This window comes from Cyprinus carpio, chromosome A7 (assembly GCF_018340385.1).
Source record: "Cyprinus carpio isolate SPL01 chromosome A7, ASM1834038v1, whole genome shotgun sequence".
In the NCBI taxonomy this organism is placed as follows: Eukaryota; Metazoa; Chordata; class Actinopteri; order Cypriniformes; family Cyprinidae; genus Cyprinus; species Cyprinus carpio.
The window spans coordinates 38850641-38876971 of NC_056578.1; the positions used below are offsets into that span (position 1 = coordinate 38850641).

General features: G+C 39.3%; 1 protein-coding gene across 4 annotated transcripts in view; it reads right to left on the bottom strand.

Moving 5' to 3' along the window:
- LOC109093359 (zinc finger homeobox protein 3-like) overlaps positions 1–26331 on the bottom strand; it is a 251763-nt gene that overhangs the window by 162503 nt on the left and 62929 nt on the right. For all 4 annotated transcript variants that reach the window (XM_042761108.1, XM_042761109.1, XM_042761113.1 and 1 more), the window contains exon 3: positions 16253–16323. The gene's annotated coding sequence lies outside the window, so the exon portion shown is untranslated. The remainder of the gene's footprint in view (positions 1–16252; positions 16324–26331) is intronic.

The following is a 26331-nucleotide window of genomic DNA, read 5'->3' on the forward strand; positions in this document are numbered from 1 at the left end:
CATGTATCATATGTATGCTTGGCGGCCAGGGGAAAGAGTGTGTTTGTTTTGGCGGCTTGAGTGTCAGAGTTTTGGCTGGGAGAGCATGTGTTTTGTTTAGGAATGTAGGGTTCTTTGAGAGAGTTGCAGTAGTGGTTTTGGTGTGGGAGGCCAAAGTCCTATGACTAAAGAAGCAGAGGTCTTTGGCGCAAAAGACAGAAATCTCTCTTCTTGCTGTAATAATCCTCCAAACACGTTATTTTTATTCATTCATACATATATATTTTCCATGATATGAAAAGGGTTTTTTGACCTAAGCAGGCGATGCTCTTTGAACAGGCTAAGAGGTTTTGTGTGGAAGTCCCTTGGCTTGGTGGTCATATTTCAATCAAAAGAACGGTGGTTTAAGATTGGGAAAGTAGTGGTGAAACAAAAACCGCCTGAGGGGCCATTAGGTTCACACAGAACATGTTCTTACGTTCCGTCAGGACTATTTGTTTAATTGTTGGTCTAGGTAAAAAGGCACTAAATGAATGGCTTTGGTTGTTACGCTACATTTCACATGTTTTTAACAGGCCACATAAAGTTACATATTTAATTTTTGAGATGCAATGCATTAGAGTCAGTTGCAAAACAATGTACCAATCAGATGAATTTGAGTGCAGGAGAGCATATTAAAATATGGACAAACATATTCATTTTTTACATACGAACAAAGCAACAATATATGGAAATCATGGTAATTATATATATACATATACATACATACATATATATATATATATATATATATATATATATATATATATATATAATATATATATATATATATATATATATATATATATATATAATATATATATATAAACTTGGAAAAAATGTAACATTAACTGAGAATAAAATAAAATATTGACAACATGTCACATTTTTGTTTAGTTTAACTTGAAGTACTAACAAAAAAACAAAAAAAAAATTAAAACCAAACTAAATATGGTAAAACTAATAAATACAACTTATAAATACAACTTATAATAAAATAAACATATATTTAAAAATAACAACCTTAACTTAAAGAGAAAACAGAAAATACAAAAATAGTGTCATTAGGGCATGTGGGCATTAGGGGGGCTTGTAGTCTATTAGCATGTGAGCTGGGACAGGTTTTCAGAGGGGGTGGATTTTAGGGGAAGCAGTAGTTTCTTGGCCTCTGTTACGCTGCAGAGGGATTCATACTTCAGTGCTGTATGAACACACAGCTTCAGTCTCGGCAGCTTTCCCAAACTTTCCAACTCCAAGTGTCGCAATCTGGTTCCATTTTACAGCTGGCCTTGAGATTGTAACAGAGCCCCTTTCTCCCCCTCCCAAACCACATATTTAATCCCTTCGCTTATGTCAAACTTAATTACGGGACCTTGTACGAAGAAATAACAAGTGTGCCTTGTAGGAGAAGGAGCGAGGGGGTTTTCGTGAGGAAAGGAGAAAAATGGGGGGTATGCAGAAAAAAAGGGGGCAAAAGGGAAGGACTGAAAATCTATCAAGACATAAAAAGGAGGGTAGTAGTTAAAAGAAAGGGAGAAAAAAACTCTGTTTAATACTAGAGAGTACAGCCAACAAAGCTGAAAAAAGTGAATAACCCAGTTTTGCTTTTCATATTATCTGGGATATCATTTATAAATCAAGTTCACATTTTGAAATGACTGACATATTTCACTAAAGCATAAAAGGAAAGAAAAAGTGATAAGGAAGGCACAATTGTCAGTTAAAAAAAAAAAAATGTGATAAATCATTTATGATTTCTTTTCATTTATATTTTCATTATATATTTTGTAATTCAGTAATTATATAAAATTAGACAATCTAAATGATCTTGAACTATAATTATTATTATTAATAATTAATTAATTAATTTATTTATTTTTAAATGTCAATTTTGTTGTTTGATTAGTTAAATGTTTCAGTACAACTAACAGTAAAAATTTCACTTCCTGTCATTTTAATTCAAAATCTAGCTGGGTGTGGCTCATTTAAATTCCAATTCATGAATTAAAACAAAGCCAGTTCCTAAACTGCAATTTTTTCCCAACCTTGCCATTATATTGCAGTGTCAGACGAATTGGATGTTTATGACTTGTGTGACAAAACTGGCTGTAGGAATATCGTGGCTTTAGTGCATAGCATAACAAACCTTAAGAACTTTTTTACCACTGGCTCATGAATCAACAGATTCATTTTCATCGTTTACCTCTGGATGTGTGTGTGTGTGTGTGTGTTTGTGACCTCTGGATGTGTGTGTGTGTGTGTGTGTTTGTGAATTTAAGAGTATGTTTGAGTGTGTGTGTCTGTGTAAGTATTTACTATTCAGAAGTGGAACAGTCAAGAAGAGTGATGTTTAGTCTGCCAGTTTAAAACTATTACCTCAAATTCCAAAAAATGTGAGCTAAACCTGTCTCATACTGACACGGAAGACAGCACTGTGAAGAGCAAGCCTTTGAAAGTCAAAATCAATTTTCGGTGGGGTAAAACAAACGCTTCATCTGAGTTCCACGAACCGGATTTCTAACACTTCTAAAAGCACATATTCATACAATCTTTATAAGGCAAAAACAGACTAAATGCAGTGTAAAACTGCTTTGAAAGAGAAGGATGCACCGTAGAGGCTGAGGTATAGAGGGATGAAACAGTCAGCAACTCTCCTTAGAGACACAACAGAGAGACAGACAATTACAGTCTCAAAGGAAGGCTGGAAGAAAGTCAAGAAGAAAGAGCTCTCTTCCTCTGCCGTCAGCCTCAACTTCGCTCTGGCCTGCTGTCCGTCCTCAGTGGCCTGGCTGAAGGGTTCCCAGGGTGGTCGAGCAGCCCAGGGCTGGGCTGAAGGAGACAAGATTCCCATGCCATGGGCGGTGGGACTGGCGCTCCACCCGTAGTTATTTATAGGCGGTTTGCTCCAAAGGGCCAGGAGAGAGGGCATGATTGTTTTCCTTTCCATTCCCCTGGCTCACTCACCCGGCCTCACACAAGGGTGGTAAATATATACCCAAACACTGGGAGCTGTGCAGAAGTGGAAGAGAGACGGGGGTGGGTGGGGGGTCTTGCCAGAGGAGTGGGTACAAGAGGGAGGAGGTCAGTCATGGCTCTTTATGAAAGGTGTGCTTGATTTGGACTTGTTAGACTGAACTACAGAGATCTCACCATGTTTGTAGAAGAATACAAAAAAATCTATGGAAATCTATAGGAAAAATGTCCAGAAAACAAGTCAAGCATACATGCATAATGTCAATGCAATGAAGTTTTTCAAAAAAAACAAAGATTTTTTTATTATTATTATTATTATTATTATAACTTTTATTAACTATTTTATCCTTGTGCCAATCCAAACTATTATTTAATGTTATTTTTTCCAAAGTATGATTTCACACAACTTTTCTTTTATATACAACAATAACTCAGAGACCAAAAGCTTTCAAGTTCCAAATCAGAGAAAATCACTGAAGCACCATAAAAGTGGTGCAAAAAGAAAAGAAAAGAAAAGAAAAAAACAAAACAAACGAAAACAAAACAAAACAAAACAAAACAAAACAAAACAAAACAAAACAAAACAAAACAAAACAACACAAGAGAAGAAGAGAAAACACAACACAACACAAAACAAAACAAAACAAAACAAAACAAAACAAAACAAAACAAAACAAAACAATGCTAGTCAAAGAACCATTGTTTGAAATGATTGACATCCGATACCAAATTTGGTCTGTTCCTGTTCCACTTGGAAATTTACACAGGAGTCATATGAACTACTTTTATACTACTTTTATACTTTATACTATATGGTACTTTTATAAAAAGGCATGGTTGCTGTATTGTTGTATAAACATTTTATGGAACAGAGCTTCGTGAGCATTTTTAAAAAATTCTAATTTTTTGTTCTACTTGTATAATCGCTAAATGTAAACTATACTATCGCCCAGCTTTAAATCTGCTAAATGAGACATTAAGATATTAAGATGTTATAAACATTAACATCATGAAGAAATATGTATTGTGAAAATTGCTTCTTAAATAAATTTGACTTGATTAAATGTACCAGTGATTTGTGACCAGCAAAAATCTGTTTAACTAGGCATTTAAGCAGCAGGGATTGAATGAAGACATAAAAAAACATAAAGGAACAGAAATTAAGAAAGAGTAGGAGAGAGGGAGGGAATAAGAATGAAAAAAGCAAGGAAAATGAGACCACAACTCCTCCAGCCCAGGGACACCAAGATTTGGCGCAGCTTTGGTCCTGGACACCCCCAGCAGGCAAGACCTGGCTCGGCTCAGTGTAGATCCATTGAGCATGCAGCCCCGCCAGGCCAGATCCACATGGGACCCGGGTCACCTAAAGCCAAGCAGCAGAGCAGCCTGGAGCAGTGGGTCCCTACTGCAACTGATGTCTGAGAGAGTCTGCCAGGATCCAAACATCAGCCCCTGCCCTCCCCCTTTCTCTTTTTCTCATTTTCTCTCTTTCTTCTTCTCCTCCCAAGCATGGGAATTCCAGAGTGACATTATTACTATGATCAAAACAGACCCTATAAATACCAAAAGCTATGATGAATTTAACAGCAATTACAGAGGCACGGATAATTAGAGCAGGAGGAGAGGCAGAGATGGGGGAACAGGCATTGATGTGCACTGTTTTTGTGTTTAAGGGGGTATCTGAATGTATGAGAAATTAGGGTGGGTGAAGAAATGCTGCTGATGGTATTCCTCTCAATCAGAGCCTGAGGGAGCATATACTTTTGCTCTATCGCTCCACTCGCTCTCTTTGTCACTATTCTTGCATCTTAAAAAAGGCATCAAGCATCTGCTTTTTTTAATGATCTCTTAGCCAACAAACAATTAATGGGCTTCCTTCACAGATGTTCCTACAGAAAAAAAATAAAATAAAATGAGACAGCAGGGGCCAGGAACCTTTCCCAGCGGAGACCCAGTGAACTTACAGCTGCCTCTCCTACTCTCTACTTTTCCCTCTTTCAAGACAGACATCCATTTCCCTCCATTTCTTTCTTTTACCCTCTTGCCCTCTTTCGCTCCCTCTCTCTCCTCCTCTCAGGCCTTTCCACGAAAGCATTGCGTCATCAGGATTCCAGAGCACTGGCATCTGTTTTTTTTACGCTTGTGGGAAAATAGCAGCTCATGTTTCCTAAGATACTTCTCACATTCCTCACCCCATCTCCAGATCACACAGGCCCAATGAGTGGGCTGCACCAGGAACACAAACACAGCGGAACCATCTGATAAAGTATGGAGTTTTTCTAGCAGATAGAAATTTTTGTGTGCATATGTTTGCTTTCTCTGTTCAACAAGGTTGTGAAGGTGATATCTAGGAGACCAAATAATTGCATATCCATGTAGTGACAAGTTTCATAACAGTCTCTCATAAAAGCCTTACATATTCATTTGTCTAATCAGTATTCATTGAGGTCATTTGCATTCTGGATGCAACCCAAAGGTCAGTGGCTTTAACATTTTAAAGAAAGTTTTAAACCATAATAGTAGTAACACAGAAGTGGAACATTTCTACTTGAATGTCAGTGTTAAATCAATTATTTATGGTAACAACTGGCCAAACTGATTCTTTGAATTTGATACAACAACTATGTGAGTTGAAAATATCAAAATCAAAGTAGAAAGATGATGTATAAACAGTTAAAGAATTCATTTCTTGGCAGAGACAATTTTGCATTGACCCCTTGTGAAAATGAATCAACGGCTGGATATCAATGGCTGTGCTGTAAATGATTTCGTAGAGAATGGAGAACGGGTGAAATCCATTTGAAAGTGAGCCTCACTATGTTCTATTCACTCTGAAGGGCAGAGATATTATTGTACATTGAAGGGTACAGCATGTTGCTGTCTCACATACTGTATATGGCCATTTGAAACACTCTACATGAAGCCATACATCACTACTACTTTTGAACTGGAATGCTGTTTTAAGTCATTAAACTTTTCCGAGTGGCTGATTGATTTTTTTCAGTCCACCAGATCAACAAATTGCTCTTTCTTTTCTATCTATGCAAACTTTTTTATTTCCGTCTAGACGCTGTCCAACTCAGTACTGCATGGTATGAGAATTTTCTTTAGCCCTCCTACAACCCCAGCACCACTTGTCTAGATCTGCTATGGATGTTTCCTCCTACTTTACCCGTGCAGCATAACTGTAATTCTGAGCATGTTTTAGCAGTAACGTTTGCTCAGTGCCGCATATCTAGTCTGCCAAGATCAAGCAGTGGCTTGGCAGATGGACGCTCCAAAATTCAACTTACTGGAGCCAGAGTCTTTCAGTTCACAGGGAGGCCTGTGAATTTAAACTATGGCACTGCCTTTGAGTAGCATCCCCTTCCCCCAGTTCACTTAAAATAAATGATGCAAAACCTATGCCTTAGGGGGTACAACAGCTTGTCCACGGGGTAGTACCCTTAAAGGGACAACTTTATCTACCCCATAAAAGGTGCATATTAGTACCTAATAGTAGTAATGTACCATTAAGGTATTGCTTTAAGGGTAAATAAGGTACACAGATGTCCCTTTGAGGATATGGACCCAGTGACAAGCTGCTGTACCCCTAAATGTAAAATTTTTGCACATATTATCTGAGAGTGTACGTTATACTTATAGTGCAGCGGATTCCAATCCTGGTTCTGGAGAACCCCCAAAACTACACATTTTAGATCTCTCCCTAATCAAACACACCTGATGCAACTCATCAGCTCATTAGTAAAGACCTTGAATGTGTGGTTCAGATAAAAGAGACATCAAAAACATGCAGTGTTCGCGGTCCTCCAGGACCAGGATTGGGAACCACTGCCTACAGAGAACAATCCACATGGCTTACCCTTTGCAAATCTGAGCTCAAGTATGAAATTTAGCCACTACGCCCCTTAAATATTATTTTGGTCAAATTAAAGCTTGAACAACTTTTCAGGCCTGAGGTATCACTATCATAGGCCTAGCTCAATCATATCTCCCACCCACCACGAGGGCCATCTCCTGAGCTTAACAGAGCTGAAATTCAGTGCTTTACAAGGCGCCTTCCTTCTAAATCTTTAATGGCGGGGGGTCGAGTAGGTCCAATTAGGAGTTGTAGTCTTCAGGGTCTGAAGACTGGAGGGATGAGGGTGGGCAAGAGCTTCTTGCCTGGACACAGGATGTGAGGAGAGTGGGAATAGTCATCAATTAGCGCCAATGAATCTTAACCTCACTAATGACTGCTGGGTCCATGTCTAGTGGTCTGCTGGTGTCTGCTGGGATGGCGGGGGGGTACAGTCTTCATGTACATCTCTGGACGTCACAGACTTGCCTGAGGCGATATGCTAAGCCCTCCCCCATATCACACACACTTACTCATTTACCCTCTGTCATTACACCAATTGAGGGATCCAAGCTGCATTGAGATTCAATGCGTATCCATTCTGCGCTACTACCATCCCCACAAGAAACATTATTTCATTTAATATATTATGCATTCAGCTTTAAAAATCTGTGAGCTAGTGTGACGTGTTAATGTGTGTATGTGGGAGAAAAACTGAATTTCTTTCTTCAAGTGCTTTGGCAACCATGTGGCTACACAATGTTTGGTTGTTGCAACTTATTACAGTAGGAATATATACAGTATAATAAAATAAATAGATTTGGTCTTGGTTTCTGATCAGTCAATACAACATTCCAGCTGTGTTAAAATGCATGATATAGTAACAGGAAAGCATTCTTATTGTTGCATAGAAACATTTTGTTATGTTGGGGACTATGTATTTTAGTCAAAGCATAACACTTAATGAATTTGCTTTGTAAAAAAAAAAAAAAAAAAAAAAAAAAAAAAATTAGCTTAGAATAGAAATAAAAAAGTGTTAATATATATTATTTTTATAATAATGATTAATAAAACCTTTTTATGACTATACTGTACAGTATATTGTATAACTTGTACAATATTGCATTTCTGCATTTCATATTTTGTTTAAACAATAATGATAGAGCCTTGTTGGCACCAAAGTATAATGTATTTGATCTTCAACACCAGTTAAACTATTTTTGTCAATGTCATTTACATAGTTAACCCACAGATAAAACTGTATGAAAATCAATGTATAAGGTAAAATATTGCACAAAGAGGTATTTATTATATCTATATAAAAGACACAGCTTTTGTTCCAGTTATTCTGCTGATGATTTGGTATTTTGTTATCTAATGCAATGAAATCTGTTTACTAAATGAGATTTAAATGGGATCTAACTTTTGGAAACAATTCATCTCTGATTTATTAGTAAACCCCAACAGCACTGTGAAAACAAGACTAGATATTCAATCCCCAAACAGTTGGATGAGCATGTGTGACTGAGTGCGCATGCATGCCTACTGGTTTTCCTGCAGCAGCCTGGGCCTGGAGACAGCTTTGCTCCAGATGTCAGTTGAGCAATTTATGTTTGTTCATGTGTCCTGTTTTATGAACCCTTCCTCAGAGAGACTTCCCGCTTTCCATCCGAGTCTTCAAGTGGCTCAATTAAAACACAAAACAGCCCTTGTCTTCGCCAAACTGGAATCAATTAAGAAAAGCAACCATTTCACCTCAAATTAAGCCATCCAGTGTCTGTTCTGTGGCACGCTGACCTTTGCAATGCTCTGGTCTCATTCTATGGGGACCGGCTGGCCAGATGATACTCTTCCCTAATTAAAGGCCCTGACGTCAAACTCCCAGAGCTGCCTGAGTGACTTATATTTGAACCCCTAGCCACAGGTCAGCAGAAGTCTTTCAGAAATCACATTGCCATTTCATCCTCACAACTCTTTTCTCTCACAGTCTTGTTCCTTGTAAATTCCATTGATTCTCTCGTGCTCCTATTAACCTATTTCTCTCATACACAAGCACCCACACATTGCACTTTAGTTCGAATTTTGGACACCAGCCACATGCGGCCAGTTGGCACCAGACGTTATCTGCTGGAGGTTTTGAATGCGGTTGAGCCATATCAGGCATTGGCTTCCTTTGACTCTCTCTTCAGACAGGTCATAGAGGCCAGAACACTAACAAACAAACACTTTTACTGATCAATGGTGGCAAGATCAGACACGTAAGACTGCTTCCTGCAGACAGACCAAGAAGAAAGACAGGCAGTGACTTCGCACAGTGCCTTGTAGCCTTGGACAGTAGCTTGGACACAGCTAATAGACAGGGCGACCGGTGAAGAGGTACCTCTACATGTTCAACCGAATCCTCTGGCCTTTTATACACACTTGTTTGGTTGCGCTAGGAATGTGCTCCGCCTGACCCCAGGGCACTCATCCAATCAGCTCGCTATCTCCTGAAAGGGCCTCCATAATAGTGACATTTTTCCACCTCGTCAATAAGTGGTGAAAGCCACCCTCCACCCGCTACTTGACCATTTAACTTCTTCGTGAAAAGGCCTTTTCTTTCTTCCTCCCTCTATTTCTCACTGAAATCAATAAAAGTGGAGCGAGAAATAAGGCTGATCCAGAACTCACATTAAGTGGAGCAAGAAAGCAAGAGAACAAGAAAAATAGACCAAGGGACAGAGTTGTGGCTTTCATAGGCCTCTATACAGCAGAGTGCTCAAAAGCATATTATCATCAACACTTACTTACAATTCAAAACACAGAGGACACTTTTACACCCACAAACACACACTAATGCACAGATTTATGACTCATACCATGCATATAGATACACGTACTATACATATGTATGCCTATATATGCAATGGGAAAAAAAAAAAAAGTTTACTATATCAATATTTTTTTCCTGGACTGCAATGAGATTAAATTGATAGAAAACTGAGACTCTTTAAGCAAATCTCTACCTAAAGACAAAAACGTGAGTAATCTATAACCCACCTAATGTAATTTATACAAACATATAACCTCAACCTAAAATTAACCATTAATCCCAAGCCCTAAACCAAACCATAACTGAACATCATGAATTAACATAAACATTTATTAATCTAAGTTACTGCTAATTCCTAAATACAGTGTTGTTCATAGTCAAATCACATTCGTTCATAATACTGTATAGATGTACATAATACATCAATTACTTGTAATTAACTTAAAAAACTTATATGTAAAACAATATGAACAATGATTAAGAAATGCTAGTTCATGATACTTAATGCATTACTGTAATGCCATATTGTAAAATATTTAACATGATTGTAATAGAACAACCCAAAAAAAGTTTTCAAAATTATGCAATATAATATGATTTGTCATCCCATATCAATAATAAACAAGTGTCATGAGAATATGCCCGTAACCCACTATGTGGTATCTTCCTCCAGTAGTTCTCAATGAATATGCAACCCAAAATTTGGTCGCAGGTCTTTGCTGATTACATCACAGACATCAGGGAGGGGGAAAAAATGGTGAAAAACCATGTAATCGTGCATAGCTATGATGGCAAAATCAAAATAAATACTTGCACAAGACACATCTGAGAACTCCATTAAGCCTCCTGAGATGTAGGAGCAACTTCTGAGTAATATAATAGTCCTCTGACAGACAAAGAAAAATAAAGAACGAGAGAGGAGAAGGTAGATATATCGAGAAAAAATGAGAGTGAGAAAGACAAAAAGGGGAAAAACCCACATCTCTGAATCATTAAAGAGATATCTACAAACAGACAACGTTCTTGTTTGAGTTTTCTTCATTTTGCTGCTAATGATATACACATGGCCATCACTCATTTGCCAGCTGTGTTCACACCTCATCACTTGTGCACAGTGATTGACAATAATGGCGGTAGAGTGAGAACAAAATGTCTCCCAAGAAGGGAGGGAAGTAGAGGAGAGATGAGCGCGATAGTTTTTGTGAGCCCATATGGATGCTACGATGAGCATGGCATTTTGTTTGGTTCCACTGGCTGAGCTGAAATTGATTTCTGTGTGAGGCACGCACACCTCGAGCCCCTCTGCATTCTGATGGAATAAATAAAACACCCTCTTATGCACCGTGAGGAGAGGAGGGGGCATATGAAATAAAAAAATGGAAGAGAACATAAGCAAAAGTAAAACAATGAAAAGAAAAGAAGGATCAGAGCAACGAAAAGGAGTAAGAGGATAAGAGCCTGAGATGTTACAGAGATAAGAACAAAAAACTGGAGTGAGAGATAAGCATCTAGGGCCTTCCAGCACTAACAGAATAAGTCTCTACACTAGTCACTAGTCCAGTCTAGTACTGAGGCTCTCATCTATTAAGTGACAAGCCAAGAATGAGTCAGCCAAGAATCATCGAAAAAACAATGCAAAATGCAAATAATAAAATGTGATGCAAAATCAGGCATAGTATGCATAGCAAAAATAAATATCCTATTAACTTTTAAAAGGGAGAAATAAACGTATTCTTTTTTGCTGGAGTCAAATGCTGTGTGGGCAATCAAATGGTTATGCAAAAACTGCAGTTTTGCAAAAAAGTCATATGTCACTTAGATTCTGCAAAACTAGCAAATATACTAACATTAGACCATGACAGTAAGAGTTCCTGTTTTCCTGGTTTTCATATTCTTAGGCAGTTTATGCTAATATTAATACATTTCAGCAGGGTTAGTATTTCAGACGTGATGTTGAGACCATCAATGCTTCAGTTAGTTGGGGAGATAAGTAGCTTTTATGTTTAATTAAAAACACCACCTTAATTAAACAGACTCCACTTGATGGCTTGACCTATGTGACTTTGCCCTAGGCTATCCAATACAGTGTTTTAAGGTAAGTGCCAGAGAAGCAGCAGTAGGATAGCTAAAAAAAAAAAAAGGATTTGGAGGATATCACAGATACACTGTGGTTGTGTATCAAATAGTCTAATATCAAATGAATTCATAATAAAAACTGACATTATTTATTAACAATTCCCTTTATGAAAAAAAAAAAAACCTTACAAACACAGTTAAGTGCCATATGGTGTGTGCCCACATCAGTAGTGGCATATATAAATGTTTTAAAAATATATTGCATGGTTAATAGTTGATCATTATGCACAGCTACAGAAAATGAGACACTCACTGATTGACAAACCTATAAAGTTCTCTGATTCAGTCTTTAATCAGAATGAAAGCTGCAGACCCGATGTTACGTTATTAAACTGTTCTGTCCAGTTCTGTTGGTGGGTTGGCCATATTGAATTAAATTGAGAATCATTTTGGAATAAGACTGTGAAATTAAAACGTGAGGTGCCTACTTAATACACCACATGGAATGGTTATATTTTGTGTCTGAAAACTTTTATAGCAATTACCTGTGGGCTTTCTAAACATTCCTAAGCTATGTGGAAGCTGCTGCTATATTTCAAGAATTAGCAGAGCCTGATGCAACAGTTTAATTGTTCTAGGTATCTTCCTATCATCTTTGTGCAGGCTGCAGATAAAAATGTATTCCTCAAACACTGCTGAATGACTGATGAATGCTAATGATCCTTTACTGTCAGGACTCCTGGGATGTCAAGGACGAGTCCTTCTCCATCATGAAGGAGCTCTAGATGAAAAGATTAGCAGTGAGCTAGGTTTGCTGTGGTTAGCATCTCTAAGTGTGAGGTGAGAAAACTGTCTGTATGAACTGCAGAAACATTAAGAAAAGTAAGATCCTAGCATATGTGCTCAGGGACAAGGGCAGCACTCAGCACGTGTTTTACTCTGAGATATCCCAGCACAAGCTCATACAGGAGCAGGGGGATCTGTGGGGACGTGTTGTTTGATAATGCTGATATAGTGGGAGCAGGGTCCCAGGAGCCACACAGAGAGCCAGGGAAATGGAGAAGGGTCCAGAGGGTATTCCATGCCAAAGGGAACCCAAAGCAGGTGAGCCGGGAGTATGTGTGTCCTCATGTAGCAGGAAGCGAACGAGGGGAGGAGGGACAACATGACATGACATCGACTCGTTAAGAGCCTGGCACTGCCTGCCCGCCTGCTAATTTATGCAAATTAAGGTTACTGACTCCTGGGAGCCAGGATGTCAGGGGGTGGGTGCTGTCAGAGTTTGGCTGGCAGCCAACGGTGTGCAGTAAAAACGGTGCCATTGCTGCCGTGGTGGTGATGGCTTGTGGGGCTGGAAAGTTGGGTAGAGCACCACAGTAGCGGAAGTGGGGAGCGCCGTGCCAGAACAACGTACCCCGTTAGTTGCCTGGCAAGGCAGGCAGAGAAGCGACCAATCAGGGGCACGCTGCCTCCTCTACCCTGGCCGAATGGCATCGCCCTCACAGCCCTCCCCTCGCTCGCGCTCCTCCTCTCCACCCCATCACTCCAGTTGCCTGGGATGATTTTATAAACATTTTGCTAGCCGATCAATAGCTGTATTGATCAGGCATTGTGAGAGTGATTCGTCTAAAACCCCCAGCAGCCAGCAGCTCTAAGAGAGGGAGGAGCGAGAGAAAGGGAGAGAGAGGCTGCAGAGAGGACGAGGAAAGGGAAAGAGAGAGAGGAAAGGAGAGAGAGGCTGCAGCCACAGAAGAGAGAGGTAGAGGGGAGAGAAGGGGAGATCTCACAGAGAGGCAGAAGGAGGCAGTGCTGAAGGTAAAGCAGTGTGGTGTGGACGTGGAGAAGCGAGCAGGAGCAGCCATTGGGACTGCGTTAACATGCATTCTAATCGCTTTCTCGTTAAGCCGCGGAAGGGAGGGGTGACTAATGAGTCTCGCCGTAAGTATACAAAATAATTTACAGAGAGAGAGGGAGTGGGCGAGAGAGGTAACATATGAACGAAAACAGGCGCAGGTTTGGCCTGGTGAGTAAATGAGCATATGTGTGCGCGGGGGGAGGTGGAGGTGTATAATCGCTGTGGGAGATGGTACGCGATTAATTCTGATTGCTTTGTAAATTTAATTATCATTTATTCTCTCTAGGAAAAAAAAAATGCCTCTGATTGACGGGGAAGGAATCGCGTACCATAACATTTACCTCCGAACAACAATACCCGATGACTTCTCGCTCATAAGGAGGCCGGCTAAATACGGCTGTGATCACTTCCGAAGGGAATTCTTAATGAGAAAACATCATACAGAGAGCAGGTCCAATGCATTTGATAGTCTTGAGGATAATTGCGGGCTACTTTGAAGATTTTGGTGCCTGATCTTTTTGTAACCCCCAACTGTGTGCCAGTGGATCATGGTGGAACATTCAAAAATTGGATATTAATCATTGGGCTTGTATCAGTTCCTCGCTACTGGAGTACAGACACATTCAACTTTCTACTGACTGAATATTCTTGCCACTTTTTGGAAAAAAGTCTGGATAATAAACAGAAGAGCTGGTGGTCCTACAATGGAGAACAATGGATGAAGCGAGTGAGGGCTGTTTAGAAAATCAGGCCTGTCTTGCCACTCAGTCACATGACACATCAGGGGGGATCAGGCACAAGAGCCCAAGGGAGGCCTGTATTGATCCCGACCAAAGTGAATTTCGCCAGCACTGTGGTTTGTGCTCAACTGATGTGCTCAGGGCTGATTGAGGATCAGGCCTGGTCTGCAGGCCATCATGAAGGGAATTGATGCAGGATGTCAGACCACTGATCACATATCAGCCCCACAATCTAAATCCAGGAGAATGAAGACCTGTATTCTATTTGTGTTGAATACCTTTGTGTAATGGAAATGTACACTTTAACACACAAATTCAATGCATACACCTCTGGCATGACATCATATTGGCTGTAGTGCCCGGGTTGCCAACTAGCATCTGAAACACGGATCTAAAAGAGACACACTGATTTAAAGACCTATATTACAGAGTGGGAGACAACAATGGATTGTGATTATGATCAAAACTTTGTTCATCCAAAACTTGTCAATAATTACTTAAGTTGTTCCAAACCCATATGACATTCAAGAAGGGTAATCTAGCAGAAGGTCCAAGCTGTTTTTTTTTTTCAGTCAATGAAAGTGAATGGCCACCATTGTTAGGCCTGGTCCCCATCCAATTTTATTGTATGGAGAAAAGCAGCTTGGACGTTTTGCTAAATATCTCCTTTTCAGTTTTAATTTTTGGCTATCCCTTTAAGTGGTTACACAGACACACCGCAGGTTTTTAGCGAAATTATGTTACTCACAGCTGATTCATTGCAGTAGGTGCTACATTAGGGAAACTGATGTGTGCTGTGGCTCAGAATATCAAAAACACTTTATTTATGTGCATCTAAACCTTCATATCTGAAATTTAGACTCAAATTTATGCTGTGGGTATCATCCACTGACATCTTTCAATGATGGATGTGCTACAGCAAATAAAATATATTATTGTGCAATTTTAATGTTTTGTATACAGTATATTTTTAGGGAAGAGTGATATGTATACTTTTAAGTTAGGAAAAGAAAACATTTTTTTTTTTATGCAAGTTCTATTTTTCATAAAGGATTTTTTTTGAATGACCTCATTCTTTAATAAAAGATTAGCATATCTTGTCCTTCTATTTTAAGGAGCGCAAAACATATTTGTGGAGAATGAGGAACAAAAAGCAGAATTAACTGGTCAGGAAACCTTAACAAGTCAATAAATTATGGCAATTAGTAAAAACACAACGAAAATGGCTCCCTTGAGACTGTGATGCAGAAAGGCTTTAAAATGAAGGGATCATTAACAGTCTGTGCTAATGCCACAATCTGGAGAGGAAAAAAAACAACAACAATGGACAAATAAGGGAATAAAAAGGGAACAGGCTGCAAGAAACAAGGAAAAGGCAGAATATGAAAAGATTTAACTAGGCTGTGAGTGTAGAACTGTGTGTATCTGTGTGTAAGTAAAATGATTAATAAGAGTCTGTGGCAGTGTGTGTCTACCAGTATGTTAGCACTACATTACGACTGGATTACAAGGAGATTCCTTTGCAATGTGCGTGCGTAAGTCCTGCTGAGGGAGCGTTGGCTTGGCCCTGAGACAGGGAGTCTGCGGTCCACCTGTGTGTGTGTGTTAAGCACATACCAGCTGTAACAGTTCAGACTCATATGTTTTCTACTCATAGCAGCATTTCTGGCTGTGAGAGATAGGCTAATCTTATCTAAACACCGCGGTAAAGACCTGAGAGGTCACTGTAAGTTCAAATGCAAGTGTGTTTTTCAGATTCCCTGTCATTTTTGTAGTAGAATAGAGTGTGATTGGATGTCTGGTTTCGATTTGACACATGAAGTTGTGATGTGACGCTGTCACTCATGTCCTGTGTGTGGTCTAAGCAGGTGTAAAGACTCATGTTAGCCTCATTCACTCAGGTGCTGCTGGGAAATATGCGCGAGAGTGGGCGTACGTACCGGCAGGCCACCGGAGATCCAGAGGTGTGCACCGTTCAAATGCTGTCTCCTGTCACAGAGCGGATCCAAACCTAGAACACAAACACAAAGACATACAGAAATACAAAGAAAGATGTGTGAGACATAAAAGAAACAGATGCATTGGGACATTATTACCAATTTTCTTGGATATGAGTGACAGAGCTTCTCAGAAGCACAAGTTTGCGCTTTCCCATCTTCTGCACAACCGATGAGCCTGTGCCTGGTCTAATTGTGCTATTACTAATTCATGTTTATTAATGCAGTGGTGTGTGAAGGTGGCAGGGACAGATTGCAGATTGTGCAGCATCAGCTTCGGAATCATGGGAACTCTCTTGCACACTCAGAAGGACATATGCATGTGCACAAACAGCTTGACTGCTAAATGCCGATGCCAGATTGCATGTGTTTCTCAGCGCTAGTGCTGGCACAGATCATTGGTGAGGTAGCAGGAGGGTTGGAGGAGGGGCCGCTGATGGCCCTGTGCCAAGGCCCTTTATTCCCAGAGCCTCTCGTCCCCCTGTGCCCTTGGGCATCTGTTGTAGAGTTATTGTTTTCACTAGCACGCAATTAGCAACACTACACATTTATTTAGCACTGCTCTAATGCGCCATAATTAGCTTCAGGCCCCAAACAAGCACCGCCTTTCCTGCTCTCCCCTCTGTCACGATAACAGCCTGCCATGATTCAGCACAAGCAAGGGAGCGTGGGACAGAAAAGTGGAAGAAAGAGCGAGAAAGAGAATTACTAGAGTTGCTAGCTGGGCCGGCTTGTGTGTTGGCTCAGCATTTCTTAAGAGCTCTTTAGGGGCCTGTTGGCTGAGCAGTGCGTGCGTACAGGGAGGAAAGGGCAAACACGGAGCGGTTACACTTTTATAGAATGCTTTGTGGAAAAACACCCCTGACACACACCTCAGCACTGCAGCCCTGTTTGTCATAGGGCCCATGGGGGCGTGCTGGCCTCTCACATGACTGTGAGCAATGACCTTCCAGGGCAGCAGTTTATAAGAGAGCATGGCAACCCTCCTCCTCTCCTGTGCTGCTCTCTGGGAAATGGAGTCTCACACCAGCACATATATATGGACTGAAATGTAGATGAGAACATGGAGCGGGGAGAAATGTCAAACACATAAATACAGAGCTCGTATGAAGAGCCACTTGAGAAGAATTGCTTTTAGATTTCATTACTATTTCCATTCTGTTTTGTGATTAAAGCAACCGACTGATGCTGCCATTGCTTTTTGCCAGAAATTGCCATTAGATTTGACCAATATTTTGCATTAGAGCTGCCAGTGGATTTTGTCAAGAATTGCAAATAATTGCCATTCTTTTTTATTTATTTATTTATTTGGCATTAATTCCATTAAATTTTGCACATAATTGCCATTAGATTTTTGCCAAAAATATCCATTAGATTTGGTTTTATTATTAGATTAACCAATAACTATCATGAGATTTTACTATTGGTCATGAAATGTTTTCCACTAAATGCCATTGCTTTTTTTGTCAGACACTGCCAGTAGATTTTACCAATAATCTGCATCAGAGTTGCCACTGGATTTGGTCAAGAATTGCCATTCATTTTTAGGGCATCAATTCCATCAGATGTTTACACATAATTGCCATTGGATTTTTGCCAGTTATATCCATTAGATTTCTCCTAGAATTTCCATTCAGTTTTGCAATTAGAATGTTTAAATCACTATCATTACATTTTAGAATTTGTCATGAAATCTTCTCCACTAATTGACATTACTTTTTTTTTTTTTTTGCTGAGAATTGCCTTTCGATATTTGTTTTACCAATAGTGAGCATCAGATTTTGCCATTTGATTTTGTCACTGATAATTATTGCATTTTGACAAGTATTGCCAATAACTGCCATAATTGTTGAATGAATAATGAGTTCCATTAGATTTAACATTATTTTATGAGATTTAACATTACATTTAATTGGCATTACACTTTTGTCAATAACCTCTCAGATGTCACAAGGAATTTCTATTCTGTTTTATGGTTAGATTAAGCATAGATCTTAGATTTTGTCAAAGTGTAAAGCATTCCATTAGATTTTACACATATCATAACTACATTTTTGCTAATAATTATTTTTATTGAGAGTAAGTGTCATTTGTTAGTACTATAGTTTGCTGATTAAAAAAATACAGGTCAACTTTTTATTTATTTATTTGTTTATTTTGTGGGTGTACTGTATATACATACTACTGAAATGCTGTGAGGGAAAAAATAATAATAATAATGTATGGAAAGATCTTATGCACCTCAATTGTCCAGAGTGAAGCCGATGGCTCATGTACAGTATGTATATGTGTATTGTTTATGGAATCAAAGGTCAAAACCAAGTTCAAGTCAATGTGCATATTGCATACATATTCATGCGGCGGCTATATCAATCTATTTCAGCTGAGGCTAGTGGGTGGAGCCCGGTGATGAGGTCAAAAGGGACACAGATACATGAATATCAGAAGCGCACATACACAGCTGCATCATGGATGCACTCATTACATAATAAGTAAATAAACCCAAAGGTTGACATACAATTCCAAAATGCTGGTCGTAAAACTGAATTTATAATGTTTTCATATGACAATTCATTCAAAGCATAAGCAATTTTCTCAGCCGCCATTCTGAAAAGGCAATACACAATGGAATCGAATTAGACCACTGCATTTTTGAAAAGGGAAAGGTTTGTGTCCCCAGAAATCACATCCAGCAAAACTGACCTCTGCCCTATTTCATTTTAGCATGACGGCCATTATCCAGCAGAAAATTAGAAATGTCCTGCTATTGTCTGGTCCCACGGTGGGGGCGTGGTTATGAAAAGATAAATGCAGCGTCTACAAAAAAGCAGCAACTGCACAGATTCAAGAGTCTAAAGAGAAAAACTACAAGCTACCTGGCTGAGGTACTTTTTTTAAGAGCATTTTCTGTGTGTACATGTGTGTGTTTTTAAGTTAATGCTGTGTTATTTGAGGAATAGCTATGCAATTTAGTAAAAAAAGATTGGACATGCGTGTCCTTATGATTAGATTTGTGTTTTATGATTTATCCCACAGCTTTTTCATTTGAAACCAAAAATAAAGAGGATGAATCATAAAAATCTGAGACAGTCAAGTGCCAAGAAGGAAGGGAGAAAAAGGGGTGACTCTGGTCTCCATGGGCAACCCGGGTTATGCTGTCTTTTCTTGTAAACATGAGGGGAATACGGACAAAGCGTCTGTTGGTAACAAAGCCATATCAACGAGCGAAGAGGTGACATGGTTCCACGCAGTGGAAGTGTCCAGATCGTTCACACATTCACCCATAAATATGCAAATGAATGTAATGTCCCTTTCTTCAATATAGATCTACTGTAAAAACATTACTGCATCAGTGCACACGTTCATATATATCTGAATATATAGAAATTTAAATTTTGCTTTTTGTGCTCTTAAAACAGCAGGGCATCAGACTTCCCGTCTCTCATGTGTATCTGTGAATATATTAGTCATATTTTTGGCTTTTCAAAAGGCGAGTCGCTGTCCATTCTAATGCACATGCGCTAATTGTGAGGGGCACAGGATGCAGGCGTTTTAAATGTTATATTTCCATGATTGCTTCTTGCTCCCCATTTCCTGTCTATTGTGCGGGTGCAAGAGGCATTGTGTGGAGCGTCTGAGCGCACTCGGGGCGGGTCGGTTCAGAAAGGACATCCCCCTGGGAGCTCGGAGCAGCCCCATCTTTTATTAATCAGAGGCCCCTGCGCCACACTCCACGCTTATCACATTTAACAGCCTCAGATGTAGATGTGGCTCTGGGTGGGGTGCCTCCGCTCGAGCCGAGGAGGCCGTCTAAAACGCGTGTGTGCAGGATGGTGGGGGTTTGGGTGCGGACCCATCATGCACCTCCATCACCCAGCTATTGGGCCGAATCAAAATACAGCAAATTACCTTCTGCTGACAAGAAAAAATGAGCAGGTCTTCTGTATGGGTGGAAAAAAGGATTGTCAAGAAGAGGTGACACATTGATTGCTTAGTATGCGTATCCTGCGGGCCTGGGGTTCACAGTCTTCCTCTTCTATATAAATGTAGAAGCAGGGGAACGGAGCAGGTGGAGTGAAGGAGAAATTGAAATGCCATGTTAGATTGGACGGTCTGCTCTCAAACCGGGCAGGCTGACCAACAAATGTACAAACACAAAGGTCTTGCGCGTGCGGATGAAAAGGTAAAGTCTGTGTCGTTCGCGCAGGGCTCTAAGATGTCGTCCCGACACTCTTCCCCTCTTTTATTTTTTTGCCTTGTTCGTCCTCTTTCACCCCCCTCCCCTCGTCTCATGTATGTCGTAGCTCAGATGAATCAGTGTCAGCGGTGTTGAGAGCACTTACTGTCAACCCCAGCGCCCCGGGCCATGCCACTGATGGACACAAACTATAAAATATCACCCCCCTGGGGAGACATTGTTCAAACTCTTCCCCCACAGCCCTGAGGTGAAGAGCTTGCTCTCTTTTTTACTTTCTCTCGGTCTGAGCATCTGGTTTTGGAACGTCTTGCGTGTTTATTCACATGGCCGTGAAGCCAAAATCCTGTTTCTTTGGGACCGGGCTATTGAGATACAGCGGTGGAACTCAAATGTGTCAAATTGTCGGACTTCTTTGTGCCCCTCCACGCTGGAGCTCGGTTAAATGACACAACAGGAATCACAGATCTGAGACCTCTGACAGCTGAAGACTAGAAGAAAAAAGCAGAAATCTTGATGTCCACTCCAGGTTTAAATAATGTAGCAGGGTGCAAGCAGGGATTGCCATCAATCCCAGTCTCTGATGATGGCACTTATTTCAGCTGATAATTGGAGTAGAAAGCGAGAGGGAGCCGAGGCAGACAGGAAAGGAGGGATGAAGGGAGGGGGAAAAGAGAGAGACGCCCCCCAAAACAACTCCTCCAGTTTATATGGGTCACTGGGCTTCAACTCTACTTTTTGAATCCACAAGGTCAACAACTAAATCACTCTCTCTGCTGAAGTGTCCATGTGTCTATATGCATGTGTGAATAAATGTATATTAGGGTCAATGACATGACCCTCATTATTATTATTAATATTAGTTTTTCATTAAAAATTTAAGTCAAATTGCTTATATTTGGGGGTCATGGTCAATTCACACACACACACACACACACACACACACACACACACACACACACACACACACACACACACACACACACACACACACACATATAAATATGTATATAAATATATATTTATATGTGTGTGTGTGTGTGTATTTACTATATAAATACATCATGGCAGATATGTTAATTTATCTCTAATGTTAATTCTGATGCAACAGAATAACACACAGATGTACACCCTCGCCTTACACATTGGCACAGATATATCTTGTGCATAATGAGTCAAATATTGACAGTTGATTCCTAGTTCTCTGGAAAACTTTATGTTGCCACTTGAATTATTGAATCAAGCCATATTAGCAGGTAAACGTCAGAAAGATTAGTGTGCATTAAGATGCTGGCAACTGCTACCGGCACTGCATTATATTGTGTATGTGTGTGTGTGTGTGTGTGTGTGTGTGTGTGTGTGTGTGTCTGTGTGTGTGTTGCTGAATCTGTTCTAATTGGACCTGTTTACTGCACTGGCACACAGTAAGTTCTGGGTTTAGGTCTCGAGTGGGCGGGAAGAGGCGAGCATTCTAAATGCACTGGATCATGAGCAAGTCACTGATTGCAATTTCTTCCTCTCTTTCCTTTTCCTTTCCTTTCTTCCATTCTGATCAGCCTGGCTTAGTCGTCCCATAGGAGCCCATCTATCTAATGATAATGTGAGAGTCAAGCTGAACTACATAACAAGATAACTTGTTCAAAAGTCCTCATTACACATAAACAGCATTACATATCTAAATGCCAAACCATCAATAGTTATTTGCTTTAAAAACCTGACAGGTTAATTCTTCAATTTATAATGAGTCATTCAGGCAGTCTTTAACAGGGTTATTTCAGCAAATAAGAGGTTATACACAGAAAATCCATAAATAAAAATAATGGAAACCTTGAAAATAAAACCTTTTTTAATATATATATATATATATATATATATATATATATATATATATAAATATATATAATTGACATAATATTTGCATATTTTATGAAGAGTTCGCTGCATATTATTTGTCTGTGTATGTAATTATAAAAAAAGTAATCAAATTTACTTAATCTTATTTAGACCATTTTTTATTATTTATTTAAGTTTACCACAATGAGATATCTTATTATGCTACTGCCTACTTAAATAATAGAATAGCCTTCATGTCAGAAGCTATTCCATAAGGGTTTCCATCAGAGGTGAAGGAGTCCTTCTGTGGATGTAGTAGGGTGAACTAATATGTGGTGGTTGGAGGACACAAATGTCAGCTGTGACTGGTGATGTCTGTGTAAGTGTGTGTGTAGGTTAAGACTGGTGATGTGAGCAATGGGTGTGAGTTCTGAGTGATGAGATACTGTTCTTCTATAGGTGACCTTTCTACCTGTAACCCAAACGTCTGCTATCACCACTGTCCTCCCTGTGTCGGGCCCGTGGTGAGTCGACACTGAGGCTGGCGCCCAGAGACTCATCCATAATTTCTGATGAGCGTAATGCCATCTTAACTTCATAATTATGTGCTATTCCTCCACCTCCAGTGCAGCCAATGACACCAGTAGATGCACACTGCACTAATGAGCAGTTGCGGTTGGGATTGAGCGAAACGATAAGAGCAGAACAGGAATTTTAGAGCAATGGAAGATAAAATGTTGTAAAGTACAAAGGTGGCTCGGGCTGGGGAGGTTTCCTGTAAAAAATGGCCATAAAAATCTAATAAATATCCCACAGCATCCTTCACGCCGGCCATTTTCTGAACGCTATTATTAGTAATTTTTTGATTCCATTCTGGCAGCAGGCCACACATAGGCTCATAACAAAGTGGCGACCTAATGTGTCACGAAGAGGTTCAAGAGGCGGCTGGCGGAGGCCAGGCAGAAGAGCCGCTCTCTGTAAAGACCTGACACAACAGAGAAAAAGATTGCCATTAAAAATCAGACTCCCTAATAAATGCAGCGCCACTAAAAAATAATGGTCGGCTTGTGATGAGGGTCAGCCTCGTTTGCGAGCTCGGTGCAACCTCATTCTCCGTGTTCATCTTCTGCACCGACATCAGAACAGCGTCGCCCACCACCGATACAAACTGAGTTTGAATGTAAATAACAACATTCTGTTTCCCATCTGTAAATGAGCAATTAGCACAGACACTTTTGTTTTAAATGTTCCATCTTTTATTGTTATTGAAATGTCAGAGTCTTATTTAGCTGTGAGGTGAATAATAAATAAGGCGTAATTACTGTCCTAAATGAGCTGCATGGGTCAGTCTCTCTCCTTCTCTCCCTAATTAGATGCTGTAATTAGTTTTTCTGATAGATCAGGAAGGTCTGGGGGGCCCTGGTAGGTGCGTGAGGGGTGAGACAACTTTGTACAGCCCCCGTGTGCTGTTCATTAATGCCATAGCTGTGGGTGAAGCTCTTTTATGACCCCCTTCCCTTTTCCACAGAGACATGACCAACCAGATCAACCAACGGACCCTCCGCACAGGAACCACAGAGCTCATTTATAGCCTCAAATATGATTTTAGCTACTAATGTTGAGGATGTAATGATATTCGCAAGACCTGCTATGCAAAACCATTGTAAAAAAAGATTGAAAATAAAACAAAGATTACTGTAATAGGTTTTAAAAGAAAATACCATTTCAGACTTTCTTATTCAAAACTGCATGTTTAATTCGATATGTAGCTTGCCACTTATGAGTGAAAATATATAGCTGCTAATATGATTTTAGTTACTAATAATGCTTTTCGCAAGACTAGCGATGCAAAATCAGTTTTAAAAAGATTTTTCAAAGTTGAAAACAAATCAAAGCATTCAAATTAAATTATTGTAATTGTGAATACTGACAGTGCCATTAGGCTTGTTAATGAAGTTTTGAGAAGTTTTGGAGAAAAAAAGAAAGGTAGAAAGTACTACTCATGTATTTGATAAGACTTATCTGAGTTATCTTATCTAAGTTCTGTCTTTTTTCATTTCTCAACAATAACAACGGGGAAAAATGAAACTGTATTTTTTTTAAGTAATAATATATTAATAATATTTTATAATAATGTTATTTGTACAAACACAAAAAACTGTCTTTGTTGAGTAGTATAAAAGAGAGCATTTTTTATATTAATGATATTATATACCTATAATAATATTTGGTTACACTTTTAAGCTGCCCTTATTCAACTGTAATTATACATTAACATACATACAAGTACTGAGTAATATTAATTATCAACGTATACTTACTATAGGGTTTGATGTATGGTAAGTTGCACATAATTTACTGTTATTACTAAAATCATGACATGTAACATGTAACAAGGACACTAAAATAAAGTTGTGCCTAATATATTTTGTACTAACACCAAAAAAGCTTCTACTTTTTGTCATAAAGTGAAAATTTCACTCTGACTGTAATTATGGATGCATGTTGTGAACACATCAAGCAGAAATTACAATTTCTCAGCCTGTAAGTAGAAATTTCCAAGGAGGACCTAAATGCAAAATTAATAGTTTGTGTTAAGGTTTTCAAAAAAAATAAAGTATGAGTAATAGTAAAAGTGATGTATTTGCCAGAACTACTGGCAAGCCGAGACATGAAGAGAAATGAAGTGCATAGAAATAGAAAACAAACAGGATGCATACTGAGATGCATGAAGGAAGTATTAGGCAGACAAAGAAATAAAAAGGCATAAAGACAATTAACTTGAGTGCCCCAGGTCAACACCATTAACTAAACGTGTCCTGCTGTGGGAAATAAAACAGCGAGGCGCACATTTGTGGCTGTGGCTTTATACAGATCCGATCTGGGCTGGTAAAAATGTCTACCCAGTTCTAATTATAGAAAGCCTTACATACTTCAAGACGATACACATAAACACACAATGGCCCCCCAACACCTTTTCCTTTACCTCCTTTCTCTCTCTCTCTCTCTCTCTCTCTCTCTCTCTCTCTTTCTCTCTGCACCTCACTGTTGGCCAGGCTACACTAGACATCTCTCCCTAATCAGCAGGCTCGCCGCACAGAGCCGTTGCCATAGTAATATGCTGGCTGGTTGACATGGCAACCACTCTGAGGTCCACTATTAAAATGATGAGAGAGGGAGCGAGAGAGACTGTCCAAGATAGTGCAACGACATAGAAATATGAGCGAAGAAGGGAAAACAGCAAAGAAAAACGAATAAGAGAAGAGGGGATTCAGGGGAGGGGAACGGAGGAACGCTGCACACGCCATTGTGTTTCACGCATCCTGACAGAATATGTGAAAACAATGCCATTAAGCTAATGCATGACATCAGTGGATTTACAGCTAGCACATATAAATTCATACACATGAGACATGCCTGTGCACTCTTCTCAATCTAGAGAAAGTGATCGTAAACTAATAAAGCGTTTTATTTAGCTACTTAGGTCATTACTGCCTGTATACTTCAGACACATCTGTAGTATGAATTAATATTTATGAAATATAAAGCATTTCTTTATGGACTGCAGGACCATTATCATTTTAAGTCGAAATATGATTAGAAGTCGCAATATATGGGCGATCAAAATGACACGAGTGTTGATAGTCTCAAAGGCACCATCAAAATTATACAATCAGACTTAGTTAAAGAAAGAATAAGAGAGTTAAAATAGTCCAGGTTAAACACAAATTAAGTTCTATTCATGCCATCAGTGGCATACTGTTATATTTTGGGTGTATCTTCAGTAAATAAGTACACAAATTATTTGTAAACTTAAAAAAAAATACATTTATATAAATATACACATGCACACAATAAATATGCACACAGTAGATTAATTTATAACGTACACAATAAATATATAAAAAAGTGAAATAAGCAAAAAAATTTTAAATTGAATTTAATTTGTGTTTTTAATAATAATTTTTTATTGTTAATATTTTATATTTTATTT